This window comes from Bubalus kerabau, chromosome X (genome assembly GCF_029407905.1).
Source record: "Bubalus kerabau isolate K-KA32 ecotype Philippines breed swamp buffalo chromosome X, PCC_UOA_SB_1v2, whole genome shotgun sequence".
Taxonomy (NCBI): Eukaryota; Metazoa; Chordata; class Mammalia; order Artiodactyla; family Bovidae; genus Bubalus; species Bubalus kerabau.
Window position 1 is genome coordinate 50,688,353 of NC_073647.1, and position 14,281 is coordinate 50,702,633.

Consider the following 14,281-nt stretch of genomic DNA (forward strand, 5'->3'; position numbering starts at 1 on the left):
TGCTTTTGGCATCACACAGGTTTTCCTGTGCCTCATACAGCCTGTATGTCTGCTTAATCCGGTGATCTTCAAACTGGGGTCCCTAGACTAGCAGCAGCAGCATCTAGGAGCTTGTTGTAAATGCAGGTTCCCAGGCCCCATCCCAGGCCTCTGAGTCAGAAACCCTGGGGCTAAGCCAACAGCTCATGTGGGAGAGAGTGCTCTGGGGTCTGAGGTGAGAACAACCAGTTCAGCCGCTTACCTGACTCCGACCATCCTTCTGGCTTTCACAGACACTTTCTTTGGGGCTTTCAAAAGACAGGTGGAGCTAGTGGTAAAGAATCCGCCTGCCAATGCAAGAGAAGCAATGGACACAGGTTCAATCCCTGGGTGGGGAAGATCCCCTGGAGAAGGAAATGGGAACCCACTCCAGTATTATTGCCTGGAAAATTCCGTGGACAGAGGAGCCAGGCAGGGTCCAGTTCATGGGTTGCAAAGAGTCAGACACAATTGAGCCCACATACATATATACACTTATACTTTTAATCCAGGAGAAAGCAGAGGTTAGAGAAGTGGTTACAGTTCAGGACAGAGCAAGATAAAACATTAGGACTTCCCTAGGGGTTCCCTGGACAAGAATCCACCTGTCAATGCAAAGGAAACTGCTTTGATGCCTGGTCTGGGAAGATCCAACATGCCATGGAGCAACTGAGCCCATGCTCTGCAACTAATGAGGCTGTGCTCTAGAGCCCATGTTCTGCAATCAGAGAAGCCACCACGATGAGAAGCCTGTGCTCAGCAACTAGAGTGTAGATGCCACTGGCCACAACTAGAGAAAGCACATGTGCATCAACGAACACTAAGCACAGGTCAAAATATATAAATAAAGTCAACATGATGAGAGGAGAGCAGGCCAGCTTCTCCGAGTAAAGGGCAGTGCTGAGCTGGGCTAGGGATCATGTTCAAAAGCCAAGTGGAAAGTAAAGCCTCACAGTCGCTTACAGACAACTAAATGAGCTCTTTGTCCCAGGCTCCCCTGTCGGTGTTATAAATGGGGAGCCATGAGCAGACGCTGTTGCAGTTTTAGTTGTAGTTTTAGCAGATATTAATAGGTTTTTGCCGTCATCCCTGGAGAAAAACATGTCAGGGCAGAACCAGAGTCACATGGGTACGTACAGTAGGTGTGGACACTCTGGTCAGACATGTGTGAGGAAAGCCCAAAGAACGAAGAACGTACCAAGCAAGGGTCTAGTGTGTTGGCTTCTGCTGTCCTCCATACCACAAGTGGAAGCTCATGAATTAACCAAGCCCACCTGAGGGTCTGACATAAGAGCAGAAGGAGAGTCAGTGGGTCGTTTAGGTGGCTCTGACTCCTGCCTCCACAGGCGACACCATGAGGACACCTTTGTATACCCCCCACTGAGGGGACTGGTCACCGTTTCCCAGGAGCAGAAATGCTGGAGTTCAGGGATGTGCAGGCTTCACTGGATTCAGTCTTGCCAGGCTGCTCCCTGGCACACTGCGCCCATCTCCACTCCTACCATATTCTGTGACCTTTGTGGGTTTTCTCTTCTGTAACTAGCATATTTGTATCCTTTGCCCATTTCCACAAATCAGAATTGTAGTTATATTCTTGATGCTCAGCAGGATATTGAATATATTAGTACATTCTTGATTTAATCTGTTAGGGGCTTAAAACAATGTTTAGAAGTACTTCCCCACTCCTAGCTCACAAGGATATTTTCTTACAGTTTCTATGCTGCTAAGTCACTTCAGTCTTGTCCGACTCTGTGCGACCCCATAGACAGGAGCCCACCAGGCTCCCTCGTCCCCGGGATTCTCCAGGCAAGAACACTAGAGTGGGTTGCCATTTCCTTCTCCAATGCATGAAAGTGAAAAGTGAAAGTGAAGTCGCTCAGTCGTGTCTGACTCTTAGCGACCCCATGGACTGCAGCCTACCAGGCTCCTCCGCCCATGGGATTTTCCAGGCAAGAGTACTGGAGTGGGGTGCCATTGCCTTCTCCAACAGTTTCTATAGCCACCCTCCACCACCTCCCACTTCACTCTGAGCACAAGCCCTCAGCATGGGCCCTGAGGCCTCCACATCCAGTCCGTCAGCTCTCGGCCCCCTGGAACAGTTTTTGCTGGACACCTTTCCAGGCCTCCGTGGAGGTTCCAGTCCAGCTGGGAGAGACTGTCAAGAAATGAGAAAAAAACTGCACAATGTAACCTGTGGAAAGGTGGTGAGATGTCTGGCCAGAAGTGCAGCAGGAGAAAAGAGAGGTAGCACTTAGAGAGGAGTGGTTTTCCATTTTCAACTGGGTGGTCGGGGTTGGCTTCGTTGTGAAGCAGAGACAGAGTGAAGACTTGAGGGAGGTTTGGGAGCATGTGGAGACCAATGTGGCTGGAGCAGAGTGGGTGAAGAGGAGAGCAGCAGGACAGGGGGCCGATAGCTGACAGGGACTGGATGTGGAGGCCTCAGGGGACATGCTGAGGGCTTGTGCTCAGAGCGAAGTGGGAGGTGGTGGAGGGTGGCTGCGGGTTGGATTGTGTCTCCCCGAAAAAGATGTTGAAGTCCTAACCCCTGGAGCCTGTGAATGGGACAAAATCATGCCATTTTGAAAAATTTATGGTGTTTTTACTATTTCATTTCTGGCAGTAATAAAGGTCATAAGGAAGAATCATGACCTAAGTGTCTTCTTGTTTTAAGTAATGACCTCTGATAAAAACTCGGAACACGTTTTGAAGGCTGAGTGTTGAAAATAGACTTTCTTGCTGTTTTCAAGTACAACAGGCCTAACCTGACTCACATGGAATGCCCCACATCCATGTTACTTCACTGCAAGCAGTTCAGCAGATGGCTGGAACAAGCACTGTTTCTGGTCACCCAAACAACGTCTTTTTTCTGGTTCAGAAACTAGCATCAGTAGTTGACAGTACTGACATTAAAAGGCAACAGCACCCAGCCTCCCCACAGCAGGGGTCTCTTGTGCCCTCACTTCTCTTTCCCCATGGCTGGTGCTCCCAGTGCCCTGGGTGCCGGGTCAGCAGAGTCTCTAGGCCATGACGTAAGGCAGAGACAACCAGAGTAGCTGGGGCTTGGGTTTGGGGGAACCAGGCCAAAGGCACAGACTCTACAGCCAAGGGGAATCCTGGTGCTGAGAGAAAGGAGGGGAAGCCACGTGAACTTCCTCACCCTAGTCAAGGACTGGGCTGATTACCACAAACTGTTTTTCCTGACACTCCAGACCAAGGCCCCGATCCAAAGAAGGGTATGTTGGCCCACAAGGCTAACCTGAGAAGCAAGGGCCAGGAAACCTAACCTGAAGGTCTCTGAGCCCAGGCCCCTTGAGCTCTGGCCTCTTACTCCACCAGGCACCTCCCTAAGTTTCCAGCTTTCTACTTTATTTTCTTTGATCTTAAATTGCATTTATTATAATTTCTTTAATTGTGCCATTTGTTTTTATAAATTTAATTTTTATTTTCTGAGACAGAGTGGCACTGTGCAGGCTGGAGCAGGGGGCCCGATGGGAGAGAGCAGAGCTGAGACACAGACCCCTCCCACATGGGCACCTCACTGATGGCAGATGGGGCATTGAAGAGCCTAAGGGACAGGGTAGCCTTTCCAATAAAGGCTGCCAGTCACTGGAACTCCACAAGGCCAATCGTGAACCCGACTCCACTCTGGAACCACACACAGACATCGCTTCCTGGGAGACCTCCGTGGGGAAGGCAGGGAAATCCATGGGACGTGTCCCTTCATTTCACTTCTGTCCAGCACTGTGTTCTCATGGTCTTTGTGTCATGGTCAAAACCTCTTATTTCAATGAGTTTTAGTCTCTGTTTACTTTCACGTAAAAGAACACAACTTAATTGTTTTATATGTCTTAAAATTTTAAATATTTCCACTTTTTTTGTTCTTCAATATGACTTTTAATTCATTTTCATACTCTATGGTGATAGAAGTTAGAATAGTGGTTATCTCTATTGGGAAGAGGCAGGAAGTAAAACAAATTTGTAAATTATACTGTATTATAGAAGGGGATGAGTGGTGTGGGAAAGAACAGAATGAAGAGGATTGACTGCCCACGGGGCTGTGGGGATGGCGGCCGCAGGAGGAAGGCAGGTGAGAAGATGAGACCTGAGCAGCCTCGGAGATGACGGAGGTGGCCAGGAGCTATATTTGAGAATTAAGTCAAGGCAGGGAGAACAGACTATGCAAAAGCAAAGTTGCCAGTCCAGGTTCGATGCACGATACTGGATGCTTGGGGCTGGTGCACTGGGACGACCCAGAGGGATGGAATGGGGAGGGAGGAGGGAGGAGGGTTCAGGATGGGGAACACATGTATACCTGTGGCGGATTCATTTTGATATTTGGCAAAACTAATACAGTTATGTAAAGTTTAAAAAAAAAAAAAAAAAAAAGCACTAATCCCTCAGAAAACCTGGAATGTTGAGGGTGCAGCCAAGCAGCCAGTGTGGTCGGCATGGAGTGAGCAAGAGTGAGCACAGCAGAGGAGGTACAGAGGTAATGGGGATTCATAGATGAGAATGTGGGGCCTTTCTGGTCATTATAAGGACCTCTGGCTTATATTCTGAATGAGAATAAAGCCAGTGAAGGGAACTGAACACGGGAGACATATCTGGCTTACATTTTGAAAGGAAGGATCACTGTAACCACTAGAGGTGCTGGGTGCTGGCAGGTGAGATAAGTCCATCACCATCACCCCCAACATCATTGCCATCATTCCTGGCAGCAGCACCTGCCTCCCTCCAGCCCACAGGGGCAGAGCTCTCTGAGTTCTGTCATGGCAGACTCTGTTCATGCGTATGGAGGAACAGGAGTGGCTCTGCCCTGACACTGACTTCAAAGATCTCCTTAAAACCGGCCAAAATATATGAAGCTCAGGCTGTGAAAAAACTGGGCATCAGGCCAGGGAGGATAAGCAGTGATCTCTAGGAGCTGAGACATGGAAGAGACGAGCTGTGCAGCTGCCCCAGCTTGCTGTCTACACAGACTGCCAAGGCCATGTCCTGCCAGCCCCCTGGGTGTTGAGGGGGGATTGCAGAGCAGAGGCTGTTGGAGCTGGCAGGTGGCAGACCAGAGAGGAAAGGGTGGCAGAGGGAGGAGAGAACCCTGCACAAGAGAGAGCCTCTCTCTCCAGAGAGTCTGCTGGAGCCATAGCAGAAACTTGTCATTCAGCTGACATCATATACAGTACTCAGAGGGATCTTGTCTCAAACTCCCACTGATCAACCCTTAAGGCAAGACTCAACAGGATCAAAGTGTTTCTAAGTGAGTAAATAACATTACATTTTTAAAAGTTGTGGAATACACCTAGGGAAAAATACACCCAGCACCCAAGGAAAAGAGTATGCCAAGAATGAGAAATATCCAAACCATTATGAGGAGAGAAATCAATTGATAAAAGGCATCTCAATTGGAAAGGAAAAAGTAAAACTATCTGCAGACAACATGATTACCTATGCAGAAAATCAAATGGAATCTACAAAATATTGACAAGAACTAATCAAATTTAGCAAGATTATAGGATAAAAGATATATGAAGAGAGAGCTAACTCCCCACATACAATCAGTTAACTAATTGTCCCAGCACTTTTCTTCACTGACTTGAAATAAGTACAGTCAGCCACAAAATTTTTATTTTAGTGTGCCCGGATGTTTTGTCTCCTCATACAAACTAAGTTTTTTATTTTAGTAGGAAATCAAGCCAGTTGTGACAAAGATGTTGGGCAACCAGAAATCTGGTAGCAGGTATATTTTCTGAAAAGAAATTGTGATCAAGACTCTTTTCAAAAGAGTCTGTTTTCTCTCTGTCTTTTGTTTTGTTGCATCTCATGGCTTGTAGGATCTTAGTTCCCCACCATGGGACCAAAGCCATGCCTCCTGCAGTGGAAGCCTGGAGTCCTGACCACTGGACCATGACAGAATTCCCTGTGATCAAGAGTCTTTAAAAAAAATAGAGAAAGAATCATTTAGGTCAATATTTCTAACTTTTGGAATATATTAAAACTTTAAGGAAATAACCATTAATGGAAAGAATTATATACAGGAATTCCACTGAATCATTAACCACAGTAATGAAAAAATTGTAAACAACTTAAATGTTCAATAATTACATTATTATTGCTGTTGTTTTTATTTGATAACCCAATTTTAATTTTTTGGCCATGCCACATGGCATGTGGGATCTTAGTTCCACTACCAGGAATTGAACCTACAGCCCTTGCACCAGAAGTGCAAAGTCTTAACCACTGGACTGCTTGGGAAGTCCCCAATAATTACATTATGATGCATCTTATATCTATTCAATGGAGAAGGCAATGGCAACCCACTCCAGTACTCTTGCCTGGCAAATCCCATGGGCGGAGGAGCCTGGTGGGCTGCAGTCCATGGGGTCACTAAGAGTTGGACACGACTGAGCGACTTCCTTTCACTTTTCACTTTCATGCACTGGAGAAGGAAATAGCAACCCACTCCAGTATTCTTGCTTGGAGCATCCCAGGGATGGGGGAGCCTGGTGGGCTGCCGTCTGTGGGGTTGCACAGAGTTGGACACAACTGACGCGACTTAGCAGCAGCAGCAGCAGCATATCTATTCAATAACACATTTTTGAAGAGCTTTTAGGAAGTGGAAAAGGTAGTATATTAAATTTAAAAAATCAGGAAAATCTTTAATGCTAAACTTGATAGAAGACAAGAGGGGACGACTGAGGATGAGATGGTTGGCTGGCATCACCAACTCGATGGACATGAGTTTGAGCAGGCTCAGGGATGTGGTGATGGACAGGGAGGCCTGACGTGCTGCAGTCCATGGGGTCCCAAAGAGTTGAACACGACGGAGCGACTTAAATGAATATTACATGCTTTTATAAATTTAATGCCCAAGTACAACTAGAAAATATTGTTTAGTGTTGACCGTATTTAGTGCTGAACATAGGGCTCTATTTTTATTTTCCTAATTAGTTTTGAATTACCTTGTCCTACTGGAATATCTGAATTTCAGAACCTTCCCTCTAACACGAGAACAAATATAAAAAGTTTTTTTTTTTTTTTTTTAATCTAGAAGCGCATTAGCTGAAAAGAAACTGGGGCACATAAAGTAACTTAGCTTTATTTTTTGCTATAATAAATACTGAAGCATCCTACTCCTCAAGCAGCAGGGAAACAAAACAAGTGAACCAAGAGAGACCAAAGGCAAAAACTTAGACTCAAATAACAAAATGGCAATGACTCGAGTATGAATTCCCTATGCCTTGCCGAGTAGAGGACACAAGGTTAGGCTTCAGCCCTTTTCCTCAGCCTATGCTTTGGGGAGGTGGGGTCGCAAGGCTCCGAATGTTATCAATCACCATGAAAAGCTGATCGAGGAACGGGTTGATGGAAAGTCGGATGAAAGCAAGGTCATCAGCAGTCCATCTACTAAAAGCGGGGAAAATCAGGTTAAAGGGGAGTTTATTCCTGTAGGTCCAGGGTACCAGCCCCCCTCCTTACACCAAGCCCCTCAGTGTCCATCATAGCACTCTTAAGAGGGAGCTGACACCACAGCACCCGCCGCCTACCCCCACTCCCCAAGGCAAACTCATCTGGAACTGACACAATCAGGTCACTGCCATTCACTAAAAATTCCTTTCAAATAATTCCTTGGTTGCGTTGGATATCTCGGAGAGGCCCGTTTTTACCCCAGGATGCCCATGCTTCCAACCACAACCTGAGACCACCCTGAGCTGCCTCCGTAACCCTTTGGTCCATCTTCCCCACCCTCCAGGCTCCTCAGGCCTTGACAACCTCCTTTCCTTCCAGGCTGCCCAGTCCTGCTGCCCCGGACCACCCGCATGCTCCCTTCTATCCCTTCCTCAGGCTGCCGGCATGTTTCCCACCACCATACACTGACCGTGCCCAGAGAGGCTCCATGAAAAGGATACAGCACCATATCTCCACGTCTAGGCCTTACAGCCACAGGTGCTACATCTCCACCAGGTCCTGGGGCACCTGGTGCCCACTCACCCCGGGGATGAGCTCTAGCAGCTTCCATCAGCGCTCTTTCTCTGCCAGGCCCACCTGGTGGCGTAATGGGGCCTGGTAACCACTGCGGCCCGGGGCCTCACCTTCAGCACCACCGGCGCCACTACCCGATGCCCGCATGGCTGCCGCACGATGCCCTTAGATGCCAACACAATGGGCGGAAAGACTGAGCTCCTCAGGAAGTCCCTCCCCTTCTGCGTAAGGACGGTAAAAGTGCGCCTGTGCAGACACGCCTCAGGGCGCCTCCTCACACTGGATTGGTTACTGCCCAGCTACCCATGGGCCGCTATGGAAACCCCGTGGGGCTGGAGGGACTTGGCTCCCTCACAAAGCCACGCACCTTTCAGGTGCCCCCAATGCGCCTGCACACTCGGGCCCCTCCAGTGCTCGCCCAGACGGCATGGAATGGACCCTGCCAAGTGTCCACAGAGACGCCACTGAGACGCAAGTGACAGCTTTCCAGGCTCAAGTCCTAAAGCTAGTTCCACAGTGCAACTTTGATTTCTCCAACATATGCCACAGAAGGGTCTCACTAGACTACGATGCCAGTCGAGGGCAAGGGACCAAGCCACACGACCCACCAACAGCCCCCCTCTGCCTACTCCACATCTATACCTGTGCTGTTTGACCGGAGTGATAGCTAGCACTTCCTATGGTCCATGCGCTGTTTCAGCTGCTTTCCATGTGTTCGTCCATCATGTCAGTTTTCAGACAGTATGGCCATGTCGGTGTCCTGTCTCCCGTGATGCAGGTCTCCTCCAAACAAATCACACACACCCACTCTTTCACCAACACCAGTGGATAAAAGTTTTGTGCATTTTGGTTTCTGCATGTCTCAAAACAATGATGACTGCAGTGCTCCATCAGGCACTGGACTGAAGTTGGGTCTGTATGGTGAGATCTGCAAAGGATAATGATAATGACAATGACGAATAATGTGTGTGACACAGTGACAGAACTATGAAGGAAAGAGAGTGTATGATAGAATGAGTTTCACAGAGAGTTTACCACCGTGACAGGCAAATGCTTTTGAGTGAGTGTGACAGAGTGAATGTGTGATTGGGACAGGAATTTATAGGACAGAATGTCATGAGAAGAGACTAAGCTGCAGAAACCAAGACAGAGGGAGTGTGCGGCAGAGTGTCAGAGATACATTCTAAGAGAGATAAGGTGTGAGAGAGAATATGTGTGATGGACAAAGCATTATAGAGTGATGCAGGAATATTATAGAAAGAGTGTATCTGACAGATAATCTGACTCAGTATGAGAAAGTAAATGTGAGAGACTGTGTGAAAGAAAATGGGTCTGTCACACATATCAGAGTGTGACAGGGAATGAACCTGACAGTGGGAGGCAGCAGCCTGGGCAAGTGGGTCAGTCCTTGGAGCCCATGTTTCCCCCAGGGCGGCCATTCCCAGGTATCCATCTGGGGGAGGTCAGCAAATTGACTTTGTTCAGCTGCCCAAGAAGCACTGATGTTAAAAAAAGCTAGTGGATGTGATGAAATTCCAGCAGAACTTGGCAAATCCCTAAAGGAGGATGCCATCAAGGATTTGCATTCATTATGTCAGCAAATCTGGAAGACCATGGGACTGGAAAAGATCGATCCTCATCCCAATTGCCAAGAAGGGTAGTTAGTACCAAAGAATGTGTTAACCATCAGACAGTTGCACTCATCTCCCATGCTAGTAAGGTCATGCTTAAAATCTTGCATACTAGGCTTCAACATTGTGCAAACCAAGAAATTCCAGATGTCCAAGCTGGGTTTAGAAAAGGAAGAGCAACTGGACATCAAATTGCCAAAAATTGCTGGATTATATAGAAATCAAGTGAAGTTCAGAAAATCATCTCATACTGTTCCTCGACTAGGCTAAAGCCTTTGACTGTGTGGACAATGAAAAATCATGGAAAGCTCTTAGAGAGATGGGAATAGCAGACCATACTACTTGTCTCCTGAGAATCCTGGGTGCGGGTCAAAAGGAAACAGAACCCTATATAGAACAACTGATAGGTCAAGATTGAGAAAGGAGTATGACAGGGCTGTCTTCTGTCACCCTGTTTGTTTAATCTATATGCTGAACACATCTTGAGAAATCCCAGGCTGAATGAGTTACAAGCAAGGATCAAGATAGGTGGGAGAAACATCAACAACCTCAGATACATGGATGATACCACTCTAACGGCAGAAAGTGAAGAGGAACTAAAGAGCCTCTTGATGAGGGTGAAGGAGGAGCATGAAAGAGCTGGCTTAAGACTAAATATTTAAAAAACAAAAATCATGGCATCTGGCCCCATTACTGCATGGCAAATAGAAGGGGAAAATGTGGAAGTAGTGACACATTTCCTCTTCTTGGGCTTCAAAATCACCGTGGATGGTGAGTACAGCCATGAAATTACAGGATAATTGCTTCTTGGCAGGAAAGTGATGACAAAACTAGACAGGGTGTTGAAAAGCAGACACATCACTCTGCAACAAAGATTCATAGAGTCAAGGCTATGGTCTTCCAAGTGATTACATACGGTTGTGAGAGTTGGGCTGTAAAGAAGTCAGAGCACCAAAGAATCTGTGCCTTCTAGCTGTGGTGCTGGAGAGGACTCTTGAAAGTCCCATGGACAGCAAGAAGATCAAACCAGTTAATTTTAAAGGAAATCAACCCTGAATATTCACTGGAAGGATGGATACTGAACCAGAAGCTCCAATATTTTGGTCATTTATGGGAACAGTTGACTCACTGGAAAAGTCCCTGATACTGGGAAAGTTTGAGGGCATAGGAGAAGAGGGTGTCAGGGGATGAGATGGCTGGACGGCATCAGGGATGCAATGAACATGAACTTGGGCGAACTTCAGAAGATGGTGAGGGACAGGGAGGCCTGGCGTGCTGCAATCCATGGGGTCACAAAGAGTCACACAGGACTGGGTGACTAAACAACAACAAAAGCTGCCCAGGCCACGTTGTTTCCAATCAGATTAATCAGTAATAAAGCTGATATTTGGGTTGAAACACATGTCAAAGGGGATGTGTCAAAGGTTGCAGATGCTAAGCTGGACCTGTTTGAAAGGAGTGGGAGAGGACCGGCAGCAGGCGTGAGTGGATGGTGTCAGTGAACTCCTTGTAGAGGAAATGATTCAGGTGGTCCAATTTATAAAGCCACACACTTTCTTTTGGGCTTTCGAAAGACAGGTGGCGATAGTGGTAAAGAATCTGCCTGCCAAAGCAAGGGATGCAACAGAGAGGTTCCATCCCTGGTGGTGAAGATCCCCTGGAGAAGGAAATGGGAAGTCACTCTAGTATTCTTGCCTGGAAAATTCCGTGGACAGAGGAGCCTTGTGGGCTATAGACTGTGGGTCACAAAGACTCAGACATGATTGTGCCCACACATAGATATACACATATACTTTTAATCCAGAAGAAAGCAGAGGTTAGAGAAGTGGCTACAATTCAGGACAAAGCAAGATAAAACATGATGAGGACTTCCCTGGGGGTTAAGTGGACAGGAATCCACCTGTCAATGCAAAGGACACTGCTTCAATGCCTGGTCAGGGAAGATCCAACATGCCATGGAGCAACTGAGCCCATGCCCCACACCTACTGAGCCTGTGCTCTCGAGCCCATGTTCTGCAATATAAGAGAAGCCAACACAATGAGAAGCTGGTGCCCAGCAACTAGAGAGTAGCCCACATTCCCTACAACTAGAGAAATCCTGTGCGCAGCAAGGAAGACCCAGCACATGCAAAAATAAATAAAGAAAATCAACAGCAGGAGAAGAGAGCAGGCCAGCTTCTCTGACTAAAAAGCAGTGCAGAGATGGACTAGGGAACCTGTACAAAAGCCACATGGGAAGTAAAGCCTCTTAGTCACTTACAGACAACTAACTGAGCTCTCTATCCCAGGTTCCCCTGTGGGTGCTACAAAGCGGGAGCCACGAACAGTCATTTTTACAGTTTTAGTTGTTGGTTTAGCAGATATTAATGGGGTTCACCATAATCCCTGGAGAAAATCATATTAAGGCAGAAGCAGATTCACATGGGTATGTAGAGTAGGTGTGGACACTTTGGTCAGACATGTGCAAGGAAAGCCCAAAGAACGCACTGAGCAAGGGTCTAGCATGTTGACTTCTGCTGTCATCCATACACAAGTGGAAACTCATGAATTAAACAGACCCATCTGAGGGTCTGACCTTAGGGCAGAAGGAGAGTCGGTGGGACATCTAGGTGGCTCTGACTCACGCCTCCACAGATGACACCATGAGGACACCCTCATAAACTCCCACTGAGGGGACTGGTCACAGTTTCCCAGGAGCAGAAATGCTGGAGTTCAGGGATGGGCAGGCTTCACTGGATCATGCCTGGCTTCTCTCTGCTATGGCTGCACCCATCTCCACTCCTACCATATCCTGTGGCCTTTAAGGGTTTCCTCTTCTATAACTAGCCTATTTGTATCCTTGCCAATTTCTACAAATTACAATTGCAGTTATCTTCTTGATGATCAGCAGGATATGAAAAATATCAGTATATTCTTGATATTAATCTGTCATGGACTGAAAACAATGTTTAGAAGTACTTCTCCACTCCATGCTCACAAGGATATTGTCTTAAATTTTCTATAGTAGCTATAACTCAGGCAACATTTTTGCTGGACACCATTCTAGGTCTCCATGTAGGTTACAGGCTAGTCAGGAGACTGTCAAGAGATGAAAAAAAAAATGAGGGAGAACCAGATGGTGGAGGAGTAGATGGACATGGAGTACATCTCTCTCCATGGATACATCAGGAATACACCTTCAGACCACGAAGTGCATGAAGAACACCAACTGATAACAGACAGGAGTACCTGACCAGCAGTAAAGAGTATACAGAACCACGCAAAACTCAGTTGGATGAAAGAGTGAGGGGGAAAAACAGGAGTGTTAGTAGGATTAGAACTGCTCTCAGTGGGTGGGGGAACTGATGCATGGGCCCGATCCCCACATCAGGGCAATTATCTGAGTCAGAGGAGAAACGTTTAATGTTGGGAGTGAAACACCTGATCTGTGGCAGCCTAAATGGAATGAGAATAAGACAGTCCTTGCTGCCACCATAGATAGCCTGGACAGGGACACACGTCCCCTGGAAGACACAGCACAAAAAATAAATCTATAGGCCAATATCACTGATGAACATAGATGCAAAAATCCTCAACAAAATTTTAGCAAACAGATTTCAGCAACACATCAAAAAGCTCATACACTATGATCAACTTGGGTTTATTCTAAGGTTGCAAGGATTCTTCAAAATATGCAAATCAATCAATGTGATACACCACATTAGCAAATTGAAAGATAAAAACCATACAATGTTGTAAAGTAAAAAAAAAAAAATTAAAAAAAAACCCCATATGATAATCTCAATAGATGTAGAAAAAGCCTTTGACAAAATTCAGCAACCATTTATGATGAAAATTCTTCAAAAAATGGGCATAGAATGAACCTACCATAACATAGTAAAGGCTATATATTATAAGCTTAAAGCAAACATTATTCTCAATGGTGAAAAACTGAAAGCATTCTTCCTAAGATGAGGAACAAGACAAGGATGTCCACTTTCACCAGTATTATTCAACATAGTTTTGGAAGTCCTAGTGACAGCAATCAGAGAAGAAAAAGAAATAAAAGGAATTCATATTGGAAAAGAAGAAGTAAAGCTCTCGCTGTTTGCTGATGATATGATACTGTACACAGAAAACCCTAAAGACAGTATCAGAAAATTACTAGAGCTAATCAGTGAATTTAGCAAAGTAGCAAGATACAAAATCAATACACAGAAATCACTTGCATTTCTATATACTAGCAATAGAAAATTAGAAAGAGAAATTAAAGAATCAATCTCATTCATCATTGAAACAGAAAGAAATACCTAGGAATAAACTTACCCAAGGAGACAAAAGAAGTGCACACAGAAAATCATAAGACACCAATGAAAGAAATCAAAGATGATAGAAACAGATGTTTCCTGGGTAGGAAGAATCCATATTGTGAAAATTGCTATACTACCAAACACAATCTACAGATTCAATGCAATCCCTATCAAATTATGAATGACATTATTCACAGAACTAGAACAAAAAATTTCACAACTCATATGGAAACACAAAAGACCCCAAGTAGCCAAAGCAGTCTTGAGAAAGCAATGGAGTTGGTGGAATCAACCTTCCTGACCTCAGATTATACTACAAATATACAGTCATTAAGACAGTATGGTACTGGCACAAAAACAGAA